The 11,073-nt window shown below is 53.6% G+C and overlaps 1 long non-coding RNA gene across 1 annotated transcript; it reads left to right on the forward strand.

Annotated features, from left to right (window-relative positions):
- Positions 1–4,469: 4,469 nt before the first annotated feature.
- Positions 4,470–6,548, forward strand: LOC138922512 (uncharacterized). Its single transcript, XR_011435599.1, has 2 exons — positions 4,470–5,571; positions 6,347–6,548. It is a non-coding gene; the product is annotated as an uncharacterized lncRNA (long non-coding RNA).
- The last annotated feature ends 4,525 nt before the right edge of the window (positions 6,549–11,073 follow it).

Here is an 11,073-nt window from a genome sequence, read left to right on the forward strand (position 1 = left end):
CACTGAGAAATCCACCCTCAGAAACTGAGAAAGAAGCGCAACAGAGGCTAGCTCAGGTGGCAATCGTTAAGCAAAAGAAACACACAAGGGCGTGGAGACCCGGGTAAAAAGCAGCACGGAGAAATCCACCCTCTGAAACTGAGGAACATGGGCAACAGACGCTAGCTCAGGTTGGAACCTTTAAGCAGAAAAGAAAGACACCAGGGCGTGGAGAGCTGGCGAAAAAGCAACACTGAGAAATCTACCCTCTGAAACTGAGAAAGAAGCGCAACAGAGGCTAGCTCAGGTGGCAATCTTTAAGCAAAAGAAACACACAAGGGCGTGGAGACCTGGGGAAAAAGCAACACTGAGAAATCTACCCTCTGAAGCTGACGAAAATGGGCAACAGAGGCTACCTCAGGTGGCAATCATTAAGCAAAATAATAAAATAAAATAAAAAACTACAATGGCGAGGAGACCCGGTGAAAAGCAACCCTGAAAAAAGGTACCCGCTGAAACGGAGGAAGCAGGGCAACAGAGCCTAGCTCAGGTGACAATATTTAAGCCAAAAAGAAAGAAAGAAAGAAAGAAAGAAAGAAAGAAAGAAAGAAAGAAAGAAAGAAAGAAAGAAAAGAGCAAGGGAGTGGAGACCTTGGGAAAGAGCAATACTGAAAAATCTAGCCTCTGACTGACAAAGACTGGCAACACACGTTAGCTCAAGTGCCAATCTTGCAAAGAAAACACACACACTCACACACACACACACACTGAGGGACGTGGAGATCTGGGGAAAAAGCAACACTGAGAAATCCACCCTCTGAAGCTGACGAAAATGGGCCACAGAGGCTAGCTCAGGTGGCAATCGTTAAGCAAAAGAAACACACAAGGGCGTGGAGACCCGGGTAAAAAGCAGCACGGAGAAATCCACCCTCTGAAACTGAGGAACATGGGCAACAGACCCTAGCTCAGGTTGCAACCTTTAAGCAGAAAAGAAAGACACCAGGGCGTGGAGACCCGGGTAAAAAGCAGCACGGAGAAATCCACCCTCTGAAACTGACGAACATGGGCAACAGAGGCTAGCTCAGGTGGCAATCGTTAAGCAAAAGAAACACACAGGGGCGTGGAGACCTGGGCAAAAAGCAGCACTGAGAAATCTACCCTCTGAAACTGACGAAGATGGGCCACAGAGGCTAGCTCAGGTGGCAATCGTTAAGCAAAAGAAACACACAAGGGCGTGGAGACCTGGGGAAAAAGCAACACTGAGAAATCCACCCTCTCAAACTGACGACCATGGGCAACACGGGCTAGCTCAGGTGGCAATTTTTAAGGAAAAATAAAAGGAAGTGCGTGGAGACCTGGGGAAAAAGCAACACGGAGAAATCCACCCTCAGAAACTGAGAAAGAAGCGCAACAAAGGCTAGCTCAGGTGGCAATCGTTAAGCAAAAGAAACACACAAGGGCGTGGAGACCTGGGGAAAAAGCAGCACTGAGAAATGTACCCTCTGAAACTGACGACGATGGGCAACAGAGGCTAGCTCAGGTGGCAATCTTTAAGCAAAAGGAAAACACAAGGGCGTGGAGACCTGGGGAAAAAGCAACACTGAGAATTCTACCCTCTGAAACTGCCGAAGATGGGCAACAGATGCTAGCTTTGGTTCAATATTTGAGCAAAAAAAAAAAAAAACACACACACACACACACAAGGGCGTGCAGAACTTGGGAAAGAGCAAGACTGAGAAATCTACCCTCTGAAACTGACAAAGATGGGCAACAGAGACTAGCTCAGGTGGCAATCGTTAAGCAAAAGAAACAGACAAGGGCGTGGAGACCTGGGGAAAAAGCAGCACGGAGAAATCCACCCTCTGAAACTGACGAAGATGGGCCACAGAGGCTACCTCAGGTGGCAATCATTAAGCAAAAATATAAAATAAAATAAAAAACTACAATGGCGAGGAGACCCGGTGAAAAAGCAACCCTGAAAAAAGGTACCCGCTGAAACGGAGGAAGCAGGGCAACAGAGCCTAGCTCAGGTGACAATATTTAAGCCAAAAAGAAAGAAAGAAAGAAAGAAAGGTAGGAAGAAAGAAAAGAGCAAGGGAGTGGAGACCTTGGGAAAGAGCGATACTGAAAAATCTAGCCTCTGACTGACAAAGACTGGCAACACACGTTAGCTCAAGTGCCAATCTTGCAAAGAAAACACACACACTCACACACACACACACTGAGGGACTTGGAGACCTGGGGAAAAAGCAACACTGAGAAATCCACCCTCTGAAGCTGACGAAAATGGGCCACAGAGGCTAGCTCAGGTGGCAATCGTTAAGCAAAAGAAACACACAAGGGCGTGGAGACCTGGGGAAAAAGCAACACTGAGAAATCCACCCTCTGAAACTGACGAAAATGGGCCACAGAGGCTAGCTCAGGTGGCAATCGTTAAGCAAAAGAAACACACAAGGGCGTGGAGACCTGGGGAAAAAGCAACACGGAGAAATCCACCCTCTGAAACTGACGAAGAAGGGCAACAGATGCTAGCTTAGGTTCAATATTTGAGCAAAAAAAAAAAAAACAAAAAAAAAACCCACACACAAGGGCGTGCAGAACTTGGGAAAGAGCAAGACTGAGAAATCTACCCTCTGAAACTGACAAAGATGGGCCACAGAGGCTAGCTCAGGTGGCAATCGTTAAGCAAAAGAAACACACAAGGGCGTGGAGACCTGGGGAAAAAGCAACACTGAGAAATCTACCATCTGAAACTGAAGAAGATGGGCAACAGAGGCTAGCTCAGGTGGCAATCGTTAAGCAAAAAAAATAAAAAATAAAAAAATACAATGGCGAGGAGACCCGGTGAAAAAGCAACCCTGAAAAAAGGTACCCTCTGAAACGGAGGAAGCAGGGCAACAGAGCCTAGCTCAGGTGACAATCTTTAAGCCAAAAAAAAAAAAAAGAAAAGAAAAGAGCAAGGGAGTGGAGACCTTGGGAAAGTGCGATACTGAAAAATCTAGCCTCTGAAACTGACAAAGATTGGCAACACACGTTAGCTCAAGTGCCAATCTTGCAAAGAAAACACACACACTCACACACACACACACTGAGGGACTTGGAGACCTGGGGAAAAAGCAACACTGAGAAACCTACCCTCTCAAACTGACGAAGATGGGCAACAGATGCTAGCTTAGGTTCAATATTTGAGCAAAAAAAAAAAAACACACACACACACACAAGGGCGTGCAGAACTTGGGAAAGAGCAAGACTGAGAAATCTACCCTCTGAAACTGACAAAGATGGGAAACAGAGGCTTAGCTCAGGTGGCAATCTTTAAGCAGAAAAAAAAAACAACAACAACAAAAAAAAACCCCACAATGGAGTGGAGACCCGGGGGAAATCAACACTGAAAAATACAAATACAATGGAAGGCCAATAGACAGAGCAGGCACTTTCACCTGGGGAGGAGGAGGTACGCATGGATGACCAATGAGCGCATGAAAAGATGTGAGCTGTTCCCTGGAAAAGCAAGTGAGAAAATTAGAGGGAGACATTGTGGGGACACATGGGTGAGACTGGCTTCTTCCAAATACAGGAACAGGATCAAACTGCTAGTGAGGTCGCGGAGAAGCCAAGTCAGTCACTCACGCCTCACTGGTGGTGAAGGGAAACGGTATGGCCTCTGTGAAAAATGGCGTGGCGGGTTCCAAAACTCACACGCCGCGGAAACAACCACCGAAAGTGGCAACCTACATAAGCCCTTGGTGTATCTTGCCTCCTAAGAGCGTCTGTATGTAGCTGGAGCCTTGGGTCGTTAAGGCTTCCACAGTGATCTGTGGTGGTGGTGGTGGGGGGCCTTGGGCCTTGGGGGTCTCCGCTGGACCTCCAGGAAGTCAGCTTTTGTGGAGTCCCGTGAGTCCTTCCAGGGAGGGAGGCATCCAACCCGAGGGTGGTCTGGAGGGCCCCACTCCCGCCACTCCCGGGGGCTGGGGCGGGGGGCGGGGTGGGGGCTGCGGCCACGTTCCTGTTCATTCACACAGAATCCGGGGCATGAATGTTCTTAGCAGCTCTGTTCCACACAGACCCACACTGGAAACCACACAGACGTCCTGCAAGTCCCATCCCTTGCTCATGTCGCCGGGGCTCCGGAGGAGGGCCACTCTGTAAAAGCGGCCGCCAGATGGCGCCCAACAACCGGCGCGGAGGGGTCAGCGGGAGGGAACCGGGTCACCGGCCAGCGAGAGTGCACAGCCTGAGCCCACCGCCGGGTCAGGTCTCTCTCTGTCTACCTCTGTCTCTGTCTCTCTGTCTCTCTGTCTCTGACTCTGTCTCTCTCTCTCTTTCTCTCTGGGCCCGCTTGGGGCGGCCGGGAGGTCACCACGCCAGGCCCCAGGGTGTCCACCTCGGAGCTCCCAGGCAGCACAGGGCAACCCTGGGCGCAGAAGGAGGTCTTGGAAAATCGGCGGGGAGGGGGGTGGGGTGGGTGGGCTTGCCAGGAAGGGGACAGACTCCCCACGTGACTCCTGGGCCGGGCCGGGGCTGCCGGCTGGCTGACGCGGACAGAGGGTGGAAAAGTCCCCGGAGATGCCACGGGGCAGGCCGGGGCTGCCGGCCCCCGATTCCCGGAGCGGCCCGAGCACTTCCCGGGTCCCGGGAGGACTTAGAAAATCAGGGCGGGGTGGGGGGTGGGGGTCGCTGTCAAACCGAAACCATGCACGTCATCAGAGAAGGACCGTGACGACGGAGGAATTGTCCGCAGTCTGTCAGGAATTGTGTGCAGCCTGTCACTTCCGGCCCAGAGGGTCTTTCTAAGGCAGACGGACAGACAGAGCCCACAAGTCGTAGAGGAAAGGACCGAGCCGCTTGGCCGCTGAAAAGTTTACAAGACAAAACGGGTCTCCCTCCGCACGGGGCCACAGCAAAGCCCAAAGACGACACACGGGGGGAGCATGGGTGCAGATTCACGTGTGGTGATAAGAATATGGATTTCAGCAGGGCTTCCCGTCCTCATCAACAAGCAGAAGCACCCAAATGGTGCGGGTTGGGGGCAGAGACCTCACAGCCATTCCCTCCACAAATCGAGTTCCCCGGGACATCCTCACAGCGCCGTGCTGTGAGTGTGTGTGGGTGTTTAAAATGGGGTAAATGTGGACGTGGAACTGCTCCGTGAAACCAAAATAACAACAGTCGTAGATCTTCTTTGGTCATTTAGAAAATTCTTCCCCCCCCCCCCCAGCGGTGCACGTATTTCCCTTCCAAAAAAGAAGAACGGGAAAGGAGATGTTAAAGGCAAGCAGAGAGAGGAAAACTGTTGCAAAACAAAAGCTGAGCTCCCGTCCGAGGGAGGCCTCCTCCGTTAGAGGCCTAGGAAATCATTCTGACAAAATGGAGGATCTCTGTCTTTGGTGTCGATTCCCTCAGAGGTCAAGAGAAACCTTTTCCAATGTCTTTATCAGGAGGAGACTAGAAGTTAGAGAAAAGTATCCTTTCGAGAGCGAGAAAAACCAATTCTGATTTTGCATCAGCTTCCCTCCGATCTTGAAACTCATTGACTTGATTCCATTCTGTCGATGGAAATAATCCGGAACCAATCTATCCGTGAAAATCGGGGTGAGTTTATTCTGACCTAAGATGTAAGGACTGTGGCCCGGGGCCTTTCTTCCTGAAGGAAGAAAGGGCGCCCGGGAAGTGGGGTGTACAGAGTGCTTCTAGACCCCCAGAGAGGACGTTTCACATAGGATCGAAAGGTCCCTTGGACGATAGTCGCGACACTGCTCTGTCAGCACAGCGATCGACAGACACTGCTGGGTGGCAGGTCTGTTGTCTGGGCCTGGGTGGTCACAGGTGAGCCGGATGGTCAAAGGTGAGCGCAACCATCCGTTCCTAGCCTAAGGAAAGATGCCTCTCCTTAAGGAAAGGCCCGAGCACGGGGAAGCTGCTCCTTTCCCTTAAGGGCATTGGTTCTTGCCGTAGGAAATGTTTAAAGCAGATCTACGATGCGATGCGTGCTCGACGGCCACGTCAGGCCCTTTTGGAAAAACACTGTCAGGCCGAATTAGGCCGACACCCAATGGCTTCCTCATAGACTCCAATAGATCCTATCGCTCGCCATTTCTATCTGTCCACTCGTTCCAATTTTAGGCCACTTGACCACGAACAGACCTTTTTCTCAGATTTTTTTCCCCGTGATCACCTTTTCACAGACAAAACGATCTTTACTTTTTAGGCCCTCTTGCCTGAAGGCAGCCATCTCACTTTCCTTGAACACAAAGATGTTTCCCATATTCACTTTTAGTGGCTTTTTGTTTTGTTTTGTGTTGTTTTGTTTTGAGGACGATGAGCCCTGAGCTAACTGCTGCCAATCCTCCTCTTTTTGCCGAGGAAGGCTGGCCCTGAGCTAACCTCCGTGCCCATCTTCCTCTACTTCATATGTGGGACGCCTACCACCACGTGGCTCGCCCAGCGGTGCCACGTCCACCCCCGGGATCCGAACCGGCGAACCCCGGGCCGGCGAAGTGGAACAGGCACACTTAACCAGCGCGCCACTGGGCCGGCCTAGTGGCTTTCATCGCATTCGTTAAGTAGAATTTTTAACCCTCACGAACCTTAATTTTGGTGAAAACTAAGAAGTCAGCAATTAGGAACTGTCCTTCCCATGAGCAGTCTGTCGCTTGGCCAATTTCTAAACACTTGGCCACTTTTAGAAACATGGGATTTCATAGGTTTATCTCTTCCTTCGCTTTATTTGATTTCATCTCACTTTAGTGTTTGGGTGAGGAAGATCGGCCCTCACAGAGCTGACGCCTGTTGCCAATCTTCCTCTTCTTTCTGCTTGAGGGAGAGCGGGCCCGAGGTAACACCTGCGCCCCACTTCCTTGATCTTGCGGACGGGATGCCACCACAGCCCGGTGTGAGGAGCGGTGGAGGTCCACGCCCGGGATCTGAACCCGAGGACCCCAGGCTGCCGAAGCTGAGTGCAGGAGCTTAACCACTATGCCGCCGGGCCGCCGTCCCCTGTCAAAGCTTTTAATAAAGCACGAGACGTGTTCCTCGATAGACCCAAACGTCTTTTCGTTTCCGTATCCTCACAAACCCAAAGTAGATAAACTTCTATTTAGCCACTCACGTCTCAGGTTCTATCTTACTCGGAAATGATCTACATCGTCAGGGAAATTGTTTTGGTCTTAAGTTTGGCACCCGAGCTAACGACTCTTGCCAATCTTCCGTTTTTGTTTTTTTCCCCCCCTCCCGATTTTTCTCCCCAAATCCCCCCCATGACATAGTTGTCTATCTTAGTTGAGGGCCGTTCTAGTGGTGGCATGCGGGACGCCGCCTCCACACGGCCCGACGAGCGGTGCCGTGTCCGTGCCCGGGATCTGAACGGGCAAAACCCTGGGCCGCCGAAGGGGAGCGTGTGAACTTAACCACTCGGCCACGGGGCTGCCCCCGTCCGTGGACTTTTTTATCACCTGATTTCACCTCGCAAAACTTCAAAGCTTCAAGTTATCAGAGAGGTTTGGGAAGTTGTTTCAATTTATTTAATTAATTTATTTTTCGAGGAAGACGAGCCCCGAGCTGACACCTGCTGCCAATTCTCCTCTTTTTGCCCCGGGAGAGTGGTCCCGAGCTAACATCCGTGCCCATCCTCCTCCCGTTGATAGGCGGGACGCCGACCACAGCATGGCTCACCAAGCGGCGCCACGTCCGCACCCCGGATCCGAACCGGCGAACCCCTGGCCGACAAAACGGAACGTGCGAACTTAACTGCTGTGCCGCCGGGCTGGCCCTTCGGGAAGTTCTTTTCAGGACACGGGCCATAAACTAGAATCACCGCTACAGGTTTATCGGAGCGACATCAGCGTTCGTGGTGGATTGAGTCGTCCCCTCTGTCTCTCCCCTCCAGGGGACAACCAAAGGGACATCTATCGACCCACCCACCAAGGATTCCCCCCCGCATGGCACAGCAGGATGCCTGAGAGATCCACGCAGCCCTACAGCGGCAAGTCACATTCGCACAGTCAAAATTCAATGGCAGAGGGGGCTGGCCCCGTGGCCGAGTGGTTAAGTTCGCGCGCTCCGCTGCAGGCGGCCCAGTGTTTCGTGGGTTCGAATCCTGGGCGCGGACATGGCACTGTTCATCAGACCACGCTGAGGCAGCGTCCCACATGCCACAACTAGAAGAACCCACAACGAAGAATACACAACTATGTACCGGGGGGCTTTGGGGAGAAAAAGGAAAAAATAAAATCTTTAAAAAAAAAATTCAATGGCAGAGACAAAACGTTAAGGTCAGCGAGAGGGAAGAGAATAACCGGCCCAGGAGCAACGGTGTGAAGAACATGGAGAAGACGGGTCCTAGACGCCGGGGTCCCCGGAGCAGCGATTTCATCAGAGGCCCGCGAACGTCCACGATCTCCACACCACGTTTATGGCCGACTGCGTGTGTGGGTCCTTTGGAATCGACCAGGCTACCGTCTGGGCCACTTTGGGACATCGTGTCTAGCTGCCCCGAGCGGTGGAGCTGTCGTTCGAGTGTAAGATGGGGCCCATCCGGGGAGAGCATGGGGACGGGGAAAGGGAGGCCGCGGGAAGTCACAGAGTCTGAGGTGTTCGGGGGAGACCGACTCTTCTAAAGTGGAGGCGGTAGAAGGAGAGCAGCAGGATTTTTGGATTTTTGTTCTCTCTGTTAGGTATCTGGGTCCGGAGGAGAGTGGGGCGGGGGGGGATGGTTGTGGTGGTGGTGGTGGTGGTGGTGGTGGGTGTGAGGCTGAGGCAGGGCTGGTGTTTCCTTTCCGGGTCAGGTGAAAGAGCTCCTCCAGTGGAGGTTTTTGGACAAGGGGTCTGGTCTGGCAGGATGGGAGGTTGCGGGTCGAGCCACAGGGGAATCTGTCGTAGCTCAGACTCGGGCCTTTGAAGAAATAGACAGAGAGAGGAGTTTTGCTCTGTCTGTCACCGCAGCCGGCACCTCAGGAGCAACAACAGAAGGCTTCCCGAATGAGTGAAGGGGCAGGAGCCAGCGTGCCCCGTGCCTCTCTCAGCCCTGCGCCGGCAGGGAAGGAAGCAGGCAGGCAGGCAGGCAGGCAGGCCTCAGGGCTACTCCCGTCCTACTGCCCGGTGGTCCCTGTCCCGGCCCCGCCCCCACTCTCCCCCTGACCCTCACTGCTCCCCAGCCCTCTTCTCAGCCAGAGAGGCGATGGGGGGGGCGGGGCGGTCCCAGAACAAGTTTCCTCTCATCCACCATCATCTTGCCACCCTGACGACTTGGCCCGAGATCCGGCCTAGGCTGTAGCCGTGTGTGGTTTTCCTGTGGACAAGGGGGCCGGTTCACCATTTCGGAGGAAACCCCTAGCCTTCCACTGCCGAGTCGAGTCGGTGGGACTCGCCAGCCTGGAAGGGGGGAGGGGGGAGGGGAGGTCAGGCCCATTCATTCCGACGGGCCTGGTGTCAGGGCTTCATTCAAGTGCAGGAAGCTCTCTCCCATGGCCTCGGGCTCTTTTCCATTGAACGGCTTTCTTCAATTCCCCCACCCTTAGGCCGCAGTCCGCCAAGGGCCGGGAGGCAGGGAGGGAAGATGTTGGGGCAGGGTGGCTGTCTGAGAAACTCGCCTCGTCTGGGGCAGAAAGAGTGCCCCCCTCCTTTCTCTAACCCTACTAGACTGCTTGAGGATCACGGACGGTTTGGCTCATCGATGAGCCCTGCGTTATGGGCCCGGCAAGCAAACTCCTAACTGGCAACCCGCTGCTCTAGGCGTGTGTGGGTTTTTTGATCATTCACCTTCAAGTTCGCACGACATTGGTCCGTGTCCCCCGCCCCAGCTTCCCATGGGAAATCCTCCGTCTCTTTCCACAGACTCACTGGCGACTTCACACAGCGCCTGCCTCCTCCTCCTCCTCCTCCTCCTCCTCCTCCTCCTCCTCCTCCGAAGGAAGGAAGGAAGGAAGGAAGGAAGGAAGGAAGGGGCTGACCCCGTGGCCGAGCAGTTGAGTTTGCACGCTCCGCTTCAGCGGCCCGGGGCTTCAAAGGTTCGGATCCTGGGCTCGGACACGGTACCGCTCATCAAGCCACGCTGAGGTGGCGTCCCACACGGCAGAACCAGAGGGACCCTCAAAGAGAATATACAACTAGGTACTGGGGTGCTCTGGGGAGAAGAAGAAGAAGGAGGAGGAATAAAAAGAAAAGATAAGATTGGCAATGAGCTCGGGTGCCAGTCTTTAAAAAAAAAAAAAAAGAGGAAGAAAGATGGACAAACAGGAACGAATCCCACTGACGGCACCTCCAAATGGTGGGGGGTAGGGGGGTGGGGGGGGTGGGGAGTGGCATCATCGGGCCAATGGTGACTCTAAGTCGTGATCCCGCGGTTGTGTTATTTGATATTTTATCGAATCGATTTATTATTTTATTTTTGAGGAAGATGAGCCCTGAGCGAACATCTGCCGCCAATCCTCCTCTGTCGGCTGAGGAAGACTGGCCCTGAGCTGACATCCGTGCCCATCCCCCTCTACTTTCCAGGTGGGACGCCTGCCACAGCGTGTCTCGCCAAGCGGTGCCGGGTCCTGCGCCCGGGATCCGGACCGGCGAACCCGGGGCCGGCGGAGCGGAACGTGCGAACTTCACCGCCGCGCCACCGGGCCGGCCCCCGGAGTTGTTTAAAAAATCCAGTAAGGGGCTGGCCCCGTGGCCGAGTGGTTAAGTTCGCGCGCTCCGCTGCAGGCGGCCCAGTGTTTCGTCGGTTCGGATCCCGGGCGCGGACACGGCACTGCTCATCAAACCACGCTGAGGTGGCGTCCCACATACCACCGCTAGAAGGACCCACAACGAAGAACACACAACTATGTACCGGGGGGGCTTTGGGGAGAAAAAGGAAAGACAAAAAATAAAATCTTCAAAACTCCAATAAAACTTTGAGTGAAGACGACGAGGAGGATGCGAAACGTATCTCACGCCTCCGAGCCGAGCCGTCCGTTTAGGAAGGGGGACGAGGACCCTTTGTAAGCGATGTCCCTTTTTAAGCACCATTCTAAACCACAGAACAGAACTCCCTCTCCTCGACCCGGAGCGACCCGGAGCGAGGAGGTTCCTGGGCGTGTCAGAGAGGGCCACGTCCTCTGCAGC

Source organism: Equus caballus, unplaced genomic scaffold, assembly GCF_041296265.1.
Source record: "Equus caballus isolate H_3958 breed thoroughbred unplaced genomic scaffold, TB-T2T haplotype2-0000943, whole genome shotgun sequence".
NCBI classification, from domain to species: Eukaryota; Metazoa; Chordata; class Mammalia; order Perissodactyla; family Equidae; genus Equus; species Equus caballus.